The sequence below is a fragment of the Zingiber officinale genome, chromosome 2B (assembly GCF_018446385.1).
Source record: "Zingiber officinale cultivar Zhangliang chromosome 2B, Zo_v1.1, whole genome shotgun sequence".
Classification (NCBI taxonomy): domain Eukaryota; kingdom Viridiplantae; phylum Streptophyta; class Magnoliopsida; order Zingiberales; family Zingiberaceae; genus Zingiber; species Zingiber officinale.
Genome location: NC_055989.1, coordinates 72,580,637 through 72,598,724, shown reverse-complemented (window position 1 = coordinate 72,598,724; position 18,088 = coordinate 72,580,637). Strand labels below are relative to the sequence as shown.

Here is an 18,088-nt window from a genome sequence, read left to right as displayed (position 1 = left end):
TAGCCTTTTTATATCTCATATATGCGAAGCTTTCCCAATTTACGTGACGTTCGCGGAGGCATGGGCACGTGGGTATCATGGACATGCCCTAACCGTGATATCATTTTATTATAAAATTTAAGATTCTATTTTTATATTTTTAATCTTCTCTTGTTAATTTTATATTTGTATATTTATACCATATTTCATAAGTTATATCTAGTTTTAGCCGTCGATGCAAATTAAATCACATTTGTATCATTTTGTCTATATTCAAATGTATCCTTTGTAGGTACCCAAGGATCATGGATCCAAGTCAGATGAGTTCAAATTTGTATTTAAATAAGGATACCAATATCTAGAGCAATCTGGACTATTTATTTATCCAAGATCAGGAGCGATATGAGATTTAATTCACCCAAGTCAAAGAACGGTAGATCACCGCCATTAATTAAGATCTGAGGCTCTGAATTGATACAGCCCTTGGCTGTCCATTCAAACTCAATGAGAAGTTATAGTAGAAATTTGACGAAGCACAAGGGATCGCGCTTCTTCTCCCCGATCGCACATAGCACTACGCCGCACCTCCTCAATCCTCACCGCCAGCCACGCTTCCTCCACGAGCCATCCACCTAAGAGGTTAAGGGGGATTCCCTTCCCCCGGCGATTTCTCCACTTAGGCAAGGGGTTCCCTACCTAAATCTGGAGATCTCCTTCTTAGTGTGTTCCAAAAGTTCTTCAACTCGTTATCGTCCCCCGCCGATCTCCAGTGCGCCTTCTTCTTATCTTCTCATCGCTGGATCATAGAAAATGTCTAGAATATTCATCATTTGAAAAAAGAAATATTGATTTCTCTTATTGGACCATTTTCACTAATAAATCTATTAAATTTGTATTTATATTTTTGCATTGTGCTGGATCATATATATTTTGAATAATAATTTCATCAATATTATTTTTTTAAAAAAATATCTTCATGATCTATTAAGTCGTCTTTTTATTCTTCTAAATTATAATTATTTTCTTCATTAATATTAATATTTGATGAATTTGATTTGTGATCATTAGAAAGTTCTTGATAGATTTCATTTTATCCCAAAGTATTATCATCCGGTGAAAATTCAATTAGTTTTATCCTAAAGTATTATCATCCGGTGAAAATTCAATTTGTGATCATTAGATTGAATAAATTCTTCTATTTTTCTTTTTTTTTCATATTTTTTTCATAGACATATTTATATTAAAATAATAATAAAAAATAAAATATAAGTCATTATTTTATCAAAATAAAATTACTTAAAATTAATGAATAATAAAACGTAATTTACGCCGTGTAGTTTTAATTTGATGATATTTCAAACTAATTGCTAAGATTACATAATAAAAAATATAAAATATTAAATTTGATTTGAATCGATTAATTTAAGTAGTTTATATTTTATAATAAACTGTACTTAACAAATATATAATAAATCAGAATTATATTGTATGATTTTTTAAGTGCATAAATAAAGTTTGCAATGGTAGTAATTTGTTTGCATCGACAGAGGAAAATGAGAAAAAAATCATACAATTGATAATAATATATTTTTACAACGATATTTGGATCATTTCATTCATAATTTATTATTTATACAGAACAATAAAGAGCATTTCAAAAATGAAGAAAAGATTGAAAAAAAATATTACTCGGCAATTAAGGAATGCGAAGGGCGTCTTGTCATATTCTGAGACTGAAAGAATCACCGATGAGATGATGAGGGACAAAAAAAAAATACATATTACAAAGGATGAGACTTAGAGAATGAGAATATGAGCAAATCAAATTCTATAGTGATAGTTTTATATAGGATTCTAGGAGAATATAATGATTATAATTAATATATAATTAGTTGAAGTTTCTTCTCCGTTGGAATAAATGGTGTACAGTGTGCACAACTGTGCACGGAAATCGAAGCACATTCTTGAACTCAAGCTTCAGTACTAAATAGGGTTTTAATTAGAATTAACTGTCAATTATTAAATATATCTAAAAAAATGTAATACTAATGAGCCCCAATTTTATTGGCGCCCTAGGCATTGGCCTATGCCTTCAGCCGGGGCCTGCTCACGCATTGCACGTAATCTCCTACGACATATACCTTGAACATGACCTCGTCGTGATTGACGAACTCCTAAAAAACCAGAGGAGGTTTAGGCCCGAGCAGGCCATCGGGACGGAATAGAAGGGCGATCGTGTGAGACTCAACGCTATCGACGAAGATATGGGGCTTGGCTATGATGGGGAACTGGAGGTCTTTTGTCTCAGAGAGGGGGTCATGGCAGGAGTCATCGACCAACGCTTGTTTTGGGACCCCGATGGTCTCTGTCCCATTAGGGACATCGATCTGGGAGAGCAACTACAACATGCTAATGCGGTTGTGAATTCACTACAAAAATATTGTCACTTAGGGACGAATTGTGCAACAAATTTTAAAAAAAAATCGTTGGAAATTGGATTTGAACGAAAATTGCGACGAAACAAATTCGTTGCAAATACGCCGTCCGAAAAATTTGCGACGAAAAATTGAAAATTTGTTGGAAATTTTGCAACAAAAACAATATTCGTTGCAATATTCGTTGGAAATTTTGCAACGAAAATAAATATTAGTTGGAAATATCAGCAGAAAAAATTGCAATGAACCCCAAATTTGTCGCAAATTAGCAACAAAAAATGCATTCGTTGCAAATAGATTTACGACAAATGATTATTTGTTGTAAAAGTTACAAAAAAATCCGCAACGAAAATACATATTCATTGGAAATTTCCAACGAATCCTTATTTTGGTTGGAAATTTCCAACGAAAAGAAGAATTCGTTGGAAATTTCCAACGAAGATCAAAATTTGTTGGAAATTTCCAACGAAAAAATGAATCGTTGGAAATTTCTAACAAATTTATATCTTCGTTGCAAATTTCCAACGAATTCTTTTTTTTTTTTTGGAAATTTCCAACGAAAAAATGATTCATTGGAAATTTTCAATGAATTTATATTTCCGTTGGAAATTTCCAACAAAAAGAATAATTTGTTGGAAATTTCCAACGATCTTTACTTTTCGTTGGTAATTTCCAACGAATTCTTATTTTTGTTGGAAATTCCCAATGAAAAGAAGAATTTGTTGGAAATTTTCAACAAAAATATAAATTTCTTACAATATTTCGATAAAATATGATATTTCCAACTAATCTAATTTCGTTGTAAAATTGTTCCAAAAGTAAACCAAAAAATCCAGACCCATTCAATTTTTTACCATTACAATTTTTTTCCAAATAGATTTAATATAATATTGAATACACAACTAAACACCATAACACAAATATAAACAAAATATCAACTAACATATTAGTGTACAACAAAACGAATACAAACATCAATAATATAAACCAAACATATACATCATCAAAACATGTTCCATATACAACCTAAACTAAGAACATAAAACTAACAATACAACAAACATCATCATCCAACAATACAAATTACAACAATATACAACTACAACTAACACCCTAACCAAACACTACAACAAAGTTACAACAAACATGTCATAGTATCCAAATTCCAATCTCATACAAAAACATGAGAAAGATAGAGTAGAAGATAATCTCATGGAGATCCTTCTCAATCCAATTCCTTCTTCTACCTAAATCAAAAAATAAACAAACAACAAGAAAATCTTATAAACCAACGCAAAAATAAATAGGTAGAGACTTACATATTTTTACGTCAATACCACCATCATCTTCACCTACCAACCCTGTTTGAAACAAAAATAACAATACTAATGAAAATACAAAAATAAAGAATTTACAAAATCAATAAAATAAAAGAATTCAAAATTTTTAATTATAAACACTCATGCATCATCATCAACTTCATCGTTGACATATCACCAATACCAGGAGGAATATAACTTGGACCCGATCTAAATTGTTGAAATTGTTGCAAAAGAAAGGCTTGTTGTTTGCGCATTTCAATCATATCCAGATCTCTTTGTGAATTTTGTTGTTTAATATAAAATTTGTTGATCCCTTTGAGATATTATGCCTTTTAAATTGTCAACCTCTTCAATTAAGCTATGAATCTGTGTTGTAATTGCGGGTGGGGTAGAAGAAGATAAAGATCTTCGAGGAACATTATGGATTCTGCTCATAGAACTCATACCTATTATCCTTCCCCCTTTGACTCTCCCACTTACCTTCAACCATAAATCTAAATTATTAGTAACAGACAGCTCAGATCTCTCAATATTATCGCCATCACCTGAACTTTTCTGTGATAACGATAGCTCATCATATCTCTCCAATGAAAAATTAAAACCTTAATTAGAGCAAATAGATAAGTAATAAAATTTAAGTTAAAAATTAAGATTAAAGATTAAATCAAACCTTCATTATTTTAGCTCTATATCCGCTCAAGTCTTATCTTCTTTTTTTTTTGAAAAGTACGGACGAAAGTGTCTATAAAATCGAGTTCTTTTCCCAAATCCTTAGACTAAAAATAATATGGTTAGAAATAATATAATAACATGAAATATATTTAAAAACTAATTGTAGAGTTGAAAATTTACTAATCTACGCTCCTCGATATTTATAGATCCTCCTGCATATATTGCACGTGAGTCTCTAGAATTATAAGCTTGATTTATTTTATTCTGTAAACTTCTTTGTTTGCACTCATCAGTTTGCCAAAAATTGCAGATCTTAACCCAATTGTCCGTTGTGATTAAGGCAGGCTTTTTTCGACAACTTTTGGCATGGTTTAATACATGTCGAATGTGATCACCACATTTCTTTTTGAAAATTCTTTTAATTTTCATCTCATAATAAGGGTCCCAAGTACATAACCGTTGAAATGAAAAAAAAATAGATTATACATTAACTTAATTGTTTTATATATAAAATAAATTAGTTATACCTTAAACTCGCACCACCAAAGTTTTTTTTGGGTGCTAGAGTGCTTGAGTATGACATTGAGTCTCCTCTCCAAAAATTATTCACAATTTAATTAATCTCGCGAACAACTCTTACTGAATTTTCAAATCTATCATAAAATTACAAATAAACAACATTAAATAAGTAAGATAGGTTAAAATGTAAATAATTTTAATACTTATGAGTCTCCAAGAGGGACTATATGCAGTCGAGCGTCGGTAATATCAGCGGATGAGTGTCTGAAAATTTAATTTGGATTTAAAAATTCAAAAATCAAAATACATTGGCTCTAAAATTATTTTTAATTCATGGATATAATCATGAGAACTTTATGAAGCATACAATCTGATTTTGCCTCCTTATGAGCACTCAAATATTATTTTGTAAATATAACAAGTTCACCTGGATCAATTTGATTTAAAACTCTAATACTTTCAACGAACATTAAAATTCATCTAATTGACCTAGATATGAAAAAAATCATCTTATGTCAAAAAAAAATATTTGAACTCATTTATAGAATCAGGAGACTAAGAGGAGCATATAGGAACTGGTTTCATCTGATTCTGAGGTCTCTATGCCCATCAACTTAGTTTTTAAGAAATTACATACTTTCCAACGAATCACGAATTCGTTGGAAATTCCCAATGAATTCACAGATTCATTGGAAATATTTCCAACGAATTCACATATTTGTTGGAAATTTCCAACGAATTTGAGATTCGTTGGAAAGTTTGCAATTTCCTAAAACCCCGATTGATGGACCTAAAGACTTCAGAATTGGATGAAACTAGTTCCTATGTGCTCCCCTATTTATCTTGATTTTATATATGTCCTCAAATATTTTTTTCACCTAATATATTTTTCTCAATAATTTTTCAAAGACCAATGTGTCCAAAAAATTTAATTCAGGTTTAAAAATTCAAAAATCAAAATATATTGGCACTTAAATTATTTTTAATTCATGGATATAATCATGAGAACTTTATGAAGCATACAATGTGATTTTGCCTCGTTCTGAGCACTAAAACATTGTTTTGTAAATCTAACAAGTTCAACTAGATCAATTTGATTTAAAACTCTAACACTTTCAACGAACATTAAAATTCATCTAATTGACCTATATGTGAAAAAAATTATCCTATGTCAAGAAAAGTATTTGAGCTCATTTATAGAATTAAGAGACAAAGAGGAGCACATAGGAACTTGTTTCATCAATTTCGAGATCTCTAGGCCCATCAACAGAGTTTTTAAGAAATTGAATACTTTCCAAAGAATTCGCAAATTCGTTGGAAATTTCTAACGAATTCGAGATTCGTTGGAAAGTTTGCAATTTCCTAAAAACTCAGTTGATAGACCTAAAGACTTCGGAATTGGATGAAACCAGTTACTATGTACTCCTCTATTTATCATGATTTTATATATGTCCTTAAATATTTTTTTTACCAAATATATTTTTCTCAATAATTTTTCAAAGACCAATGTGTCCGAAAAATTTAATTCGGGTTTAAAAATTCAAAAATCAAAATATATTGGTTCTAAAATTATTTTTAATTCATGGATATAATAATGAGAACTTTATGAAGCAAACAATCTGATTTTGGCTCGCTCTGAGCACTCAAACATTATTTTGTAAATCTAACAAGTTTACCTAGATCAATTTGATTTAAAACTCTAACACTTTCAATGAACATTAAAATTCATCTAATTGACCTAGATGTGAAAAAAATCATTCTATGGCAAAAAAAAAAATATTTGACCTCATTTATAGAATCAGGAGACTAAGAGGAGCACATAGGAACTGGTTTCATCCGATTCCTAGGTCTTTAGGCCCATCAACCGAGTTTTTAAGAAATTACATGCTTTCCAACGAATCATGAATTTGTTTGAAATTCCCAACGAATTAACAGATTTGTTGGAAATATTTCCAACGAATTTGCAGATTTGTTGGAAAGTTTGTAATTTCCTAAAAACCCAGTTGATGCACCTAAAGACTTCGGAATTGGATGAAAATAATTCCTATGTGCTCCTCTATTTATCCTAATTTTATATATATCCTCAAATATTTTTTTTATCTAATGTATTTTTTTCAGTAATTTTTCAAAGACCAATGTGTCCGAAAAATTTAATTCAAGTTTAAAAATTCAAAAATCAAAATATATTGGCTCTAAAATTATTTTTAATTCATGGATATAATCATGAGAACTTTATAAAGAATACAATATTATTTCGCCTCGTTCTGAGCACTCAAACATTATTTTGTAAATCTAACAAGTTCAACTAGATCAATTTGATTTAAAACTCTAAACTTTCAACGAACATTAAAATTCATCTAATTGACCTAGATGTGAAAAAAAATCATCCTATGTCAAAAAAAATATTTGAGCTCATTTATAGAATCAGGAGACTAAGAAACTACAAAAAAATGTAGCATTAGAGACAGAATATTCCGTCTCTATTCCGTCGCTAAACTAGATTAGAGACTAATTAGCGACGGAATCACTGCGTCGATACGAGTTTTATCGCTGACTATATTTAGAGACGGAATTTAATATTCCGTCGCTATTTAGAGACGGAATATACATTCCGTCTCTAAAATTTTAGTGACGGGAATTTAATCATCAATCACTAACCATAGAATCCCATCTCTAATTAGATTAAAATTTCGTCTCTAATTAGAGACGGAATTTCAATGTTCCATTGCATGGTATCGACATTTCAGACAATTTCAGGGCACTCAGCGAAGAAAAATTAAAGTTTCGTCGCTAGTTATCGTTAGAACAGTAATTTTTGAGGAGAAATTAGAGACGGAATATTAAAATTCTGTCTCTAATTAGAGACGGAATTTTAATATTCCGTCTCTAATACCTGGAAATTCCAACAGTAACATTTTGTTTCTACAGTCGTCCTTGTTTACATTTCATATCAATCTAAACCATCACATACGATGGTTTTCAAACAACACAATACATACACAATTAGACAATGACAATACAAAATACATGCACAATACACAATCCATTACTACAACATCTCTAATAACAATAATCCAAGCACAAAACTAAAACTAAATAACCAATCAAAAAACAAAGATAAATATCCAACATCTCCAACCATAAACACCTGATTGTATAGTACTACAACATCTGAAATTTAAAAACACAATACAACACCTTCTAGCAAAGAAAATTCAATCCTAAGTTAGCGAGTAGTAATCAATCCTGCAAAAATTTTAATATGATAGATTATTAATAAAACAAAGAACAAACTAATACATAATTATGAGTAACATATTAAATTTAATATTATAAATTTATTTTAAATACCTGAATGCTAATTTGGATATATGATGATGGTGTTATATAGATATCAACGTTCCTGAAAAGATATAATACAATGTTAGACATAGTTTCATGAAACAAAAAAAAATTAGTGAACAAAAAAAAATTAAAAAGTTAAACATCAAGATACCTATGGCAATTTACGGATCAGGGGAATTATTAGAGTCTTGAGTCTCCTGAGAGGCAAAATGATGTGGTGTTGCACTCATTTGATCCAAGAAGGCTTGCATATCCCGCTCAATTTGCTCAAGATCCAATCGGGATTGCCGCTCTGCTCGAAATTCTGCTCCAAGTTCAAGAGTCAGGTCTTCAAATCTACGTTTTCTTGCTCTAAGGTGTCTACTCTAGCAGATGATTCGGATGCACTCGATGATGTGCTGGGACGACCCCTGGCCCTAGGAGCCATCGCCTGATCATATACAACTCTCGCCTGGGCCCCAAGACCATATAGGGTGGAGGTCTTTTTCCTTCCACCAACCACATCATAATAAATTTCATTTATCTGGTCAATGGATAAAGTCTGCTCCTCACCTCCCTCTAAACTAGGCTAAGAAGCCTGTGCAACCCTAGCAGCAATTTCTTCCTATTTACATTAAAAAAAAGTATTGTCAGATATTTACTAAAATGATAGATAATCATTGTTAATAGTTAAATATATTCAAGTGTAGATTCTTACGTCTAATGCCGACGATCGACGATCTATAAAGTTGTCATCTTTTGACTTGTGTGTCTTGGTAAAATCTCTCAACAAGTAGGAGGTCGCTGTGTAAATATTTCCAGCGGTATGTTCTAGGTACAAAACTCTTATAGAATTTTAAAATTGAAAACTCACCAAGTCTAAGGCATGCTCGACGATCAATCGGGATCCAGCGGTATGTTTTGTCGCTCCGGTACTAGGGCCAGTCAGCTCACTCTTTCTATTGGCTCGAGCTATCATTGCATTTTTCTGCCATCTGTCTGCAGCCCAGTGTTGGAGTGTATACTTAAAAGTTTAGCTTTTGTACACATTTATTTTGAAATAAAGAATCACATTGGTCAAATGTTTACATTTATTTGTTAAATGTAATTGTTCAATTAATTTATATAGTAGATAACATGGAGTGTGGAGTCACACTTAGAAGATCATGTTGTCGATTCTCTATAAATTATAAACAGTTGCTCACGACTAAGATGGACAGGAACAAACCATCAGAATAGACGTAGTGTAATTAAGTATTAGTTTATCTTGACTAATAAATTACACTGATACACTTTAAGTGTATTGAGTAGGATCATTTAGGAAAGTTCTTTTTGTACTGACTTAGTAAAAGAACTAGACCTTAGTTATTATGGAAGTGTGTGCTCTTAATCCTAATATAATAACAAGCATGTATATTTAGTATTTATTTCTTTGACTTATCAAAGGGTGAGGTTTAGCTCGATAAATCAATATGCCCGATAAGTTGGGAAATGATATTACTTATAGTATGTGTTGTTGATTATAGAAGGAATCTGTGTCCTAGTTATCTAGGTTGAGAATGCCCCCAAGAGGAGTTCATAAGTATTGTCATGTTAAACCCTGCAGGTGGACCTAGTCCAACATGACAATAAAGTTGGGTGGTACTACTCTTGGAGCTAGATATTAATTAAATGAGTTGTCAGTAACTCATTTAATTAGTGGACATTCGTAATCTTAAACACAGGGAGACTAACACACTCATGATAAGAAGGAGCCCATAATGTAATTTGGGATTGGTGCGGTAGTGCGGTAATAACTCTCTAGTGGAATGAGTTATTATCGATGAACTTGAGTTGTGTGTTCGGGGCGAGCACGGGATACTCAAGCTCATCGGAAGGCCAAAACCAATTTCTCCTCTAGGTCCCTGTTGTAGCCTCAATAAAGCCTCAAGTCCATCCAAAGAAAAGCCTATCTTGGAGTCCAAGAAGGGGCCGGTTCATTGCTTGGTGACCAAGCAATGGCCGGCCACATATTCTCTAGAAGTGGCCGACTCTTGCCTTGGGCAAGGGGGCCGGCCACAATATTTAAATTAGGAAGGTTGTTTTTGAATTTTTAAATTTCCTCAGATATTTACAATTTGTAAAAGGAGAGATTTTAAAAATTTATAAAATTTTCCTAATTTAAATTAGGCCACAAGGTTTTAAAAGAGAGTTGTAAAATTTATAAAACTTTCTTTTAAAAAGAAATATTATTAGAGATGTTTTAAATTTTAAAACTTGGTTTTAAATTATAAAACTTTCCTTTTAACATCCACATTAGAAAAAAAAAAGTTTGTAAAATTTTATTAGAAGTTTTCTTCTTTTAAATTTTATAAAAAAAATTTCTTTCTTTCCCTTTTAATAAGTGGCCGGCCACCTTGCTTGGTGCCCAAGCAAGGGGCCGGTCAAATAATTAAACATCAACAAATAGTTGTTTAATTAATAAATCAATCTAGGATTGATTAATTAAAAGGAAAGAAAAAGAAAAAATTAAAAGGAAATAGGAATGAGTCTAATTTTTTATAAAACTCTTTCCATAATTTTCCGTTGGGAAACTAATATAAAAAGGGGGAAAGGGGAGGCCTTAAAAAATATAACAATTGATATTGTGTTGTTGGAGATCATCAAGTGGTCGGCCCCTCTCCCTCTCTTCCCTTTGCTCTCTTTTGCTCCTTTGTGGTGGTGGTGGCCGAATTCTAGAGAATGAGGAGAAGCTTTCCGGGTGGTGTTCGTCTTAGAGGATCATCGCCCACACGACGTCTAAGAGGAGGCGAGGGATACGGCAGAAGATCTCGAGGTTTTTAGCATACAAGGAAGAGGTATAACTAGTATTTAATTTCCGCATCATACTAGTTAATTTTTCTTTGTATAAATACCAAATACAAGAGGCATTCGATTCTTGTTTTTCGAATTTAATTTCAATATTGTGTTCTTTTTCTTTTTTCCTTGTGATTTGATTGTTCCTTTTGGTTAACCTAGAGTTATATAAGGAAATTAAATATTAACTTTCCTTAAAAGGCTTTCTCTAGTCGGTGGTGGTTGCTCTCATATCCAAGAAGGTCAAATGCCTCGCCATGCAGTACTGGAAGCCAATTTTGGAAACTAATATATAATTAAATTTATAACCTAGGTGATTTGGATCAAACGTGTTAAATTCCGCAGGAGATCCAAATCTAAACCTAAAAGAACATATAAGTTAAACTTGGAATCAAACGTGTTAAGTTCCGCAGGAGATATAAGTTTAACTTAAAAGAACACATGATAGCTAGGAAAGGTTCAGATCACGTACAAAATTTCTGTACAGTGGAGCCATTGGGTTTTCCGAGTAGCAACCAACACCTAGATGGCTCACCATGCATCCCAAATGTTCTTAGGTACATAGGATGATTTTATTCTCTTTTGTCTTGCTTTGTGTAGCATGTCTTTGTATAGTTTGGCACAAGTTACGTTCCAGGTAGCATACAATTCTGCCTCGTGCCTTGTCTCCCAAGTATATCTTTTCTGCAATAATATGTTCACAAATTATTATAAAAAACATAACAAAATCATGATAATTAAAATGGCTTACCAAAAACTCATGTAATAAAATTGATTCATATCCTGGTCTACCCGCTTCCATGTAGTACCAGCGGGGCTAAATCACTCTTTAAATTTTGAGGTGATGTATGCAGCTACTCTATGACCATCTAGGGTAAAACTACATTTAACAAATAAAATGAACCAAATATGTTTAAAAAATAGATGCAGTGAATAAGACTAATAACGCCAATACTTACCAACCCCCGATAACCCGTAGAACAATCTGGCCACCAGCGTCAGACATGTCTATATATGCAGAATTACATTATAACACATACGCATACACACTAGTTTTAATCAAAAAATAATAATGACTAATAGAGTAAGACAAGTGATATAGCCATGAATATTTATATCTAAAATTTAAATTAACAATGCTTAATCTGAAGATATAACAATTTTAATCATTAACATTTTGTAGATCCTCCTCACTAGACTCTGTTAGTTCAATAAGCTCGACACTGCTGGATATTTCTCTATCATCTATCTCCTCATAAGGTACATTAACATCTATAAGTAATTGAGATGTTGATTAAATATGAGAATCTACTGAATATATCTCCACTGTATCATTTTGAAATGCATCATGGTTTTGGTTCACGATAGAGTTGAGCATTTCTATGGTAGAGCGTGGCTTTGTTTGGCAAACTGCTAACCATTCACTAGCTCTTCTCCTCTTAGTGGGATATTCAAGATAGAAAACCTGTCCCGCTTGTACCATGAAAATGAAAGGTTCATACTTGTTGAAGCTTTTGTTTGCATTTACCTCAACCAATTGTAGTTTGGATGTATTCTGGTACCTGTTCTTGGAGTCGGATCATACCAAGAACATTTAAATAACACACATCTTTTGATGGGTAAAGCAGGATACTCAAATTCTATGATTTCTTTAAGTCTCCCATAATAATCAAACTCGGAATTATTGTTGTTGATAGATCCTTTCACACAAACACCCGAATTGAAAGTTAGTCTGCATGAATCCTATTGTATCACGTGAAATTTAGAACCATTAACATAGTAGCTAGAGTACACTATTATCTTACAGAGAGGTCTAGATGCAAGATTGATTATCCTGGAATCTTGCACATTAGATATTCTCCGATCAGACACCTATAACAATAGTAGAATATAAAATAAGCCTCTAATAATTTAATATGGATGTAAGAAATTAAAATTATCCTCAAATTTACATAGATTTGAAACCATAATATAAATTCCGTCTCTAACTTTTTAGCTATCTCACTTACACGAATTGATGGATTTTGTACTTGTAGTTGTTGTTCATACAAGTTGGAAAATAAGGTAATTTTAAGAAAATTGAGCTATCAGGAAACAACTTAACATTTTGATAAATGTTTGATTTAAGAAGTCAACTTACTTTATGTAGGGTTTGACTTCATCACAGTTTAAGAGTATGTATGTCCTTGCAGTATGATATTCTTGTGGAGTTAACCATCTAGAAACAGATGCTCCCATTGGCTTGCAAGGAAACTTGAAAATAGAAAACATAGATGGGTCTATAGGTTGTGCATCATTTGAATTTCTAGGACACTTGCGATATCTGGTTTTTTACATTATCAGCAAAATAATAGGAGCAGAATGTGGATGCTTCTTCAACCATATAATCATTACAGATTGACCCCTCAACTCTAGCTTTGTTACGAATATTATTCTTTAATGTCCTTAAAAACTGTTTGAATGGATACATCCATCTGTATTGCACAGGACCAGCTATTCGTGTCTCGTATGCTAAATGTACTGGTAGATGTTCCATTGAATCAAAAAACTGGGTGGAAAAATACGTTCAAACTTACATAGTATGAGAGGAATGTCTGTTTCTAGTCGAAGCATATCATTCATCATAATACACCTCGCAGTCAAATCTCTAAAATATAGACTCAATTCTGTGAGTGCTTGCCAAACATTTTGAGAAAGTAAGTCATGAAAAGCTACTGGAATAAGTCTTTGCATGAATACATGACGGTCATAACTCTTCATTCTAAACATCTTTAACCTATTTATATCCACACATCGAGTCATATTCGAGGCATACCCATCTGAGAATTTGATTTCTTTCAACCAATTACATAAACTTGTTTACCGTCTTTGTCCAATGTATAACAAGCCTTTGGGAATTTATTGGTTGTTTCATCCTGATGCAACTCTGGTCTGCTAACTAGTTCTTTTAATTCCTCATGTGATTTTGTAATGTCTTTAGTTTTTTCATGCACATTCATCATAGTGTTAAAAATATTATCAAAGAATTTTTTTCTCAATGTGTATTACATCTAAATTATGCCGAATAAGTAGATACTTCTAATATGGTAGCTCCCAAAAAATACTCCTTTTCTTCCAACCACACTTGCACTGCCTAACGATGTATTTATTTATCTCATCAGAATTAGTCTCAGCTACTGGTAGAAAATCATAATTGTCTATTTGGTCAAGGATTTCTTCACCTGACTTGATTGTTGGAGGAAGTTTTCTGACTACAACATTCCTAATGAAAATTTTCTTATTTCACCTGAAAGGGTGGTCAACTGGTAAAAATTTACAATGATTATCAAACCAAGATACCTTCCCACTGCAGGGTAATGAAAATGCATCAGACTCTGTCATGCAGTGTGGACATGCTAATTTACCAGCCATGCTCCATCCTGACAATATTAAGTATGCTAGAAAATCACTGATCGTCCATAATAATGCAGCATGTAATCTAAAATTAGTTTTGCTTGCAACATCATAAGTTACTGGCCCTACATTCCATAATTCATTCAACTCGGCAATCAAAGATTACAAAAAAATATCAATCTTCTCTTTTGGATTAGTTGGCCCTGGAATAAGTTCAGTAAAGAACATAAATTCATCTTTCATACACATCCATGGCAGTAAGTTATAAGGTGTTATTATAACTGGCCAAGATGAATATTGTTGTCCAGTCTGACCAAATGGTTGAAATCCATCTGCAGAAAGTATGAGTCTCACATTACGTGGTTCCATTACAAATGAGGAAAACGTTGTATCAAGATGTTTCCATGCAGGTGAGTCACAAGGATGACACATTATACCTTCTTCGTGCACATGCTCATGATGTCACCTCATGTAGCTTGCTGTTGTAGGATGCGTACAAGCGTTGGAGTCTAGTAGTTAACGGAAAATAATACATAACTTTCCATGAAATCTTTTTATTTTTCTTCCCTGGTATTCAACTACTATGCTTATAATGAGGGTGAGTACAGATTCTGCATTCAATCAGTTCACTGTCTTCTTTCCAAAATATCATGCAGTTATTAATGCAACAATCAATCTTCTCTACTGGCAAACCTAAACCTCTCACCAATTTTTTTTGCATTGTAGAAGCTATCAGACATTATGTTATCAGCAGGAAGTAACTCAAACATCAATTGACAGATGTCATCGTAACATCTTTCTGAAAAATGATGCTCTGTCTTTATGTTCAATAATCTTACAGTAGCTGATAATTAGGAATGACCAGACGGAATCTCTTCTTACACTTCTCTTTCACTAGCCTTTAACATGTCATACATTTGCTGAACTTCCAGTGTTGGTACATTATCTATATTTGAATGAACAACAGCATTCATAGTGTCATAAACCATTAATTGCATTGCATTCTCATTAGATGATGATTCCCCTAAAGGAGTTGTACCTGATGATGAAGCAACCGAAGTTCCAATACGGTGAGACAAATAAGACTCTCCATGGGAGTGCTAGTTGTAGTAATTTGGAACAAATCCTTTTTTACATAGATGTACTTTGACAGTATCCTCATCATGGAAAGCTTTATTTCTACATTTGGAACGATTACACGGACAATGTAACATGACACCATCCATACATTCTGGATGACTCTTCGTAAAGTTCACAAACTCATCAACTCCAGCAAAATAGTCATCTCGGATAAATCCATTTTCTAATCTATTGTACATCCAATCTTTGTTTAAGTACATTATATCCTAATAAACATAAGATTGATTACCTAGTAAGTATGCAATTAATATAATAGAGGTACTACACATATGATTCAATCTATTCAAAAACCATACCATGAATACAAAATATTAAGTATATAATTAAGAAGTTGTCCTTAACTACTAGGTCCATGCTAGGAGTCTAAAGTAGGTATGTTTCACAAGAAATCAATTATTCTAACCTAAAACTACAAGCAAGAACCTAGTCATCTTAGTAAAGCTAAAGGTAAGAATTTTCATGAATGCATGTCGTAGAGGGATAGAGATAAGAATAGGAGGAAAACAACAACCAAATTGTTGAAGAAAAGTTTCAGTTTGTATGTGGTAGACAGTAGAGGCATAAAAAAAATTCTCTCCTACTTAAACAGATTGCCATATCAGAAATTGAAAAGGGCATTGCTCCAAATTTAATCAAATGTTTAGTAATAATGGACAGATGCAACTGAAAGTGTCTCTTTAAATGCTAGATTAGAGTCCCTCTGATCCAAATAAGATACTTGTCTCCATCTCCGCATCCTTAATTCCCTAACCATGTGCTAAACCGTAGTGCATAATCTCGTTTATGCATTTCATCTTCTTTTCTTGAATCACCTTAATGCACATTATAGCAAATTGTTTCATAACCAACCTATAGTCCATGAATGGTACTACTCTCAAAGTTCTTGAAAGTAATTCCTTCCTAAGAGTTGTAGCTCCTATATCTGGAATGTTGAGTTAATTTAACAAACTAATGGAAATCATAGATTTCCACAACATATTGATATATGATATGCGTGATTATCATAGGACAAAATCAGTTGTGAAAGTTGATAATGGATGGATCTAAGACAAAATAGAATTTTCAATAAAAAAAATATAGCATCTTCAAACTAGCAAACGAATGTCATCACATTTCTGTTCCACTAGGCTCTTTCCTATATATGGTATCAACATACAACACAAACAAATAGAGAAAATAGCACTCAGGCAGCATGAATGGCATTGAGATTAGAGAGAGACCTAAGGTACTAAGTAAACTAGTACCGCTGCGGTAGACAAGGAAGCATCGTTGCAGAGAGGAGAAGGAAGGAGGCGAGGGCGTAGCTTGCTGCGATCTTACCAAGAGGGAACTGGGAAGGAGACCTGGGAAGACAAGGAAGCGTCGTTGCAGAGCGGTGAAGGAAGGAGCCAAGGGCGTAGCTTGTTGCGACCTTATCGAGAGGGAACTGGGAAGTAGATGAACTGCTGCGGAGAGGAGATGAAAGCACCTTTGCGATCTTGGGAGAGGAGAAGGAGACAAGCGAGGGAGCGCAGAGGAGAAGACAAACCAAGGTGGCGCCAATGAGAAGACAAGGAGTGCAGAGGAGAGGCGAAGGAGACAAGCAAGCGAGGGTTCTGTGCCCTAAATCGCGAACCTAGTGACGGAACTATTAGTTCCGTCGCTAGTTAGAGACGGAACTTATAGTTCTGTCTCTAAATAGTTCCGTCTCTATTTAGAGACGGAACTATAAGTTCCGTCACTAGTTAGAGACGGAACTATAAGTTCCGTCTCTAATTCGCCTGATGGGGCTTAATTCGCTGTCTGAATAGCGATATTTCATCCCTAATTAGAGACGAAATCAAAATGTCCGTCTCTATTTAGAAATGGATAATTTATTCCCGTTGCTAATATTTACAGATTCACTCTTTTTCAAATTTTAAACGGCCAAAATAGTTTCTGTCTCTAATTCCGTCGTTAACTGACATTTTTTTTGTTGTGAGAGGAGTGATAACCATGATTTTACTGCATTATTTTGATTCATTTATGCATGGTTTTGAGGTTGATTTTATAAGTAAATCATGGTTACATCACATTTTGTGCATAGTGTGTATTTTTGGACTTAATTGCAAATTATCTTATTTTTGTGCTATTTGATGCTAATATTTGATTCTTATTTTGTAGGCATCAAAGGATCTTGAATTTGGATCTATTTGGACCGAAATTGGGCTCAAATCGGAGTTCAAACGAGAAGATCAAGCTTTGAAGCATTATGGGTCGTTCATCAAGAATAGGAGAGATCTGAACCATCCGTTGAAGATCTAGCTGATCCAACCTAATGGGGAGCAGATCTAAGCCATTGATGAAGATCCAGAAGTTTTGATCCAGATCTGAGTTCATCCAGCCATTGATCCAGCCGGATTAATCTGGACCGTTCAATGAAGACTGTGCAGATCCGGGCCATCCAGTGATGATCTGATCGATCTTACCTACGGGAGGGTAGATCCAGAC

The 18,088-nt window shown here is 33.2% G+C and overlaps 1 pseudogene; it reads right to left on the bottom strand.

Annotated features, from left to right (window-relative positions):
- Positions 1 to 2,063: 2,063 nt before the first annotated feature.
- The window catches only part of LOC122048342, a 29,166-nt pseudogene continuing 13,141 nt past the window's right edge, over positions 2,064 to 18,088 (bottom strand).